This window comes from Chrysemys picta, unplaced genomic scaffold (assembly GCF_011386835.1).
Source record: "Chrysemys picta bellii isolate R12L10 unplaced genomic scaffold, ASM1138683v2 scaf4368, whole genome shotgun sequence".
NCBI classification, from domain to species: Eukaryota; Metazoa; Chordata; order Testudines; family Emydidae; genus Chrysemys; species Chrysemys picta.
The window spans coordinates 282-3,028 of NW_027057068.1; the positions used below are offsets into that span (position 1 = coordinate 282).

A 2,747-nucleotide genomic window follows, 5' to 3' on the forward strand; every position below is an offset into this window, starting at 1 on the left:
GAGGGAGTGTCTCCCCTTGCAGGAGCAAAGGGAGGGGACACCGTGATGCTGGGCTCAGAGAGGGAGAGGCCAGGGCCTCCCTCTGAATCCAGCATAATATGATGCTGTGACCTTGGAATCAGAGAGGATCACGTCAGGATCATATCCCTTGGTTCATCTAGCCCAGCCCCCCATGCCTAGACAGGAAGGATCCTTTCCAGGACCGTATCTAACCTTCATTTGACATCTCACACCCTAGGGAAGGATCTTGGAAAGCAGAACTCCTGGGTATTTCACATCAAGGGGTTTGGGTCTGAGGAGCATTGTTGTCCATCAGCAATTTGCAAAGAGCCATGGGTCCCCTCGGGGCCCGTGAGTCGGCAGCTCCTCCCCACCCCCTGCCAAACAAGAGCCAAGTTGAAGGCTGCTCCTCAGTAGAAGGGTCTAAACACAAAGGAAACTGACCTGCCCATCTCTTCCAGATCACAAGACCTGCTTCTGCCAGAGGGAGTGGGAGCAGCAGCTGCTGCAGGTAAGGGTCAGAGAAATGGAGGGCTGGAAAGGAACTCAAGAGGTCATCTAGTCCAGCCCCTCCCCCCCCACTACCCCCCAAGCTGAGGCAGGATTAAGAGGCCCCTCAGCAGCACTACATTGTGGGACAGAGGAAGCGGCTGAGTCCAGCAGATGCAATTGGAGAAGCACCAGGGACAGCTCACAAGGATTCACAAACATTAGGAGAGACGTGGGGGGTGACAGTGCACGCTCCCTCTTCCCCTCCCCTCCCAGCTGTGGTGGGTTCCTGGCTGGAGCTATTGAAAGGACCAGTTTCTTGCCCCCTCTCGGTTCTAACTGGCTCTTCTTTCCCTGGCAGTTCCTGGAAGACCTTCTCTTTTTCATCTCGGACCACACCTGGCTGGGTTGTTTCATCACTAGTATCAGGCGCCAGCTGGCCTACGGTGATAAGCGGCCCGGTGACAAGGTCAGTGACCTGGAAGGAATTGGGGTTCAGTGCCTAGTTCAGAACAGCAGTCGCTAACCAGGGGCAGCTTGGGGTCAGTGAAACAGACAACTATAGCCAGTGGGCTCTGTGCATGCCCCAATGCATCCAGCATGATGGTGTCTCTTTCACAGAGCTTTCTCTACAAGTGCTGGGGCACCGTGATGATGTTTTTTCCAGCAGAGAGCATCAAGCCCCAGCTATGGCTTCTGGTGGAGATGGTCGATTTCCGAGAAGAAGAGGAAAGAGAGGTGAGGTCTTTGCTCCTCCACTGTCAAGTGATCCCTCATTCTTTGTCAATCCCCTGATGCTACATGTGTATGTTCTGCCTTGGACAAGGTCCAGTGGATTGAAAAGATCTTCCTTATACCCATGCCCATGGCAATGACTTTGAGAGCCCATCTTGGCCCCTTGGCTTGTTGCTCAGCATTCCCAACCTCCATCTTTCTGTCTCTCAGGGATTCGCCCGAGCGCTTGGGCTGTGTGCCAGGCAACAGCTAGACGAGATTTTCGCCATCATGGAGCACTGGGAAGAGTTTGTCAGCAGGGTGCAGCTCCAGCCTTCTGCCGGTGGCTCTCTGGAGGTACGGTCCCACCTAGCATCTCTGTTCTTTCAGCCATCCCTTCACCAGCCTTTGCAGGTAAAGGGCCCTGCCAGGGAGGACCCTGCTTCCCAGAAGCCTGTTCAGCGAAGAGCTGAATTTCCAAGCAGTGGCTCAGCCTCCGTGCAGGGAGCCCTTTCCTTACTCCTCCGTGGAGTTGCAATCACAGCACAATGGGGTGGATCCAGGGGGGAAGGTGGGTCCTGTTGTCTAAGCTCTCCAGGGTATCTCCTGGGGAGCTCAGACATGCTCTATGCAGCCCCATAAACAAGGCTCAGAGAGGGCCCAAAAGACACTGCCAAGCCATCAGCTCCAGCTGACACATTTCTAGCAGAACAGACCCTTGGTCTTCCCCTGAACTGGGCTATTTCACAGACCTTCCTGGCAGACTCACCAGGGCTGGCATGTCTGACATTAACCTGCATCCCCCCTTCCCCCGCACCACCACCACCACCTCCACAGTAACTCTCTGGGCCAGTGCAATCCACTGTAGTCCCAGTGACATCTCTGGAGCTAGGCTGAATTAAAGCAGCTGCTAGTGCGTCCCCTTCGCCTGCCGGGTCACCTCAACCACCCAATCCTGGGGAGCTGGGAAGGGCCTCGGAGTCCAGGCAATTCAGCTCAGCAGAGTAGCCTTTGGTTGCTAAGCCGGCTGGGTGAAAAATCCTCCCCTTGCCCCATTTGTAAGTTAGGAGCAGTTGGAGGCCATCCCTTCTCCTCCCTCTTTCCTTTGCAATTCTCAGGAGCCAGCTTCCATCGAGCAGCTGAGAAGCCTCCTGCTCCTCACCTATGGGCACGTGGTCCACTCAGGCCCCACGGATCTCATCCTAGAGACCATAGGCTTCAATATCCTGGCTCCCATGCGACAACATTATTTTCTGAGCCCACACGTAAGTCAGAGCCCTCCCCTGACCGCCCACACAGCACCTACCTGGGCTATGCACAGCAGCACAGAGCTATGTCTTTGCATAAACTCAGCTCAGAGGGCTGGCCCTTTGCCCCAGGAGGGACAGGAGACATGGGAACAGCACCATTCTCTGTGACTGCCCCATCTCAGTTAGCTTCTCTGATTCCAGGCCCATAGAAGCTAATGGAAGGACTCCTATCTGGGCCTTGTTAGAGTGTAACTGAGCATCACTTGGTGCTATTGTCCCAGAGACGACTGTACC

General features: G+C 55.1%; 1 long non-coding RNA gene across 1 annotated transcript; it reads left to right on the forward strand.

The window, feature by feature from the left end:
* The first annotated feature begins 319 nt into the window (after positions 1 to 319).
* On the forward strand, positions 320 to 1,228 carry LOC135980556 (uncharacterized). The gene is made up of 3 exons (XR_010597565.1): positions 320 to 511; positions 851 to 958; positions 1,111 to 1,228. It is a non-coding gene; the product is annotated as an uncharacterized LOC135980556 (long non-coding RNA).
* Positions 1,229 to 2,747: the final 1,519 nt, after the last annotated feature.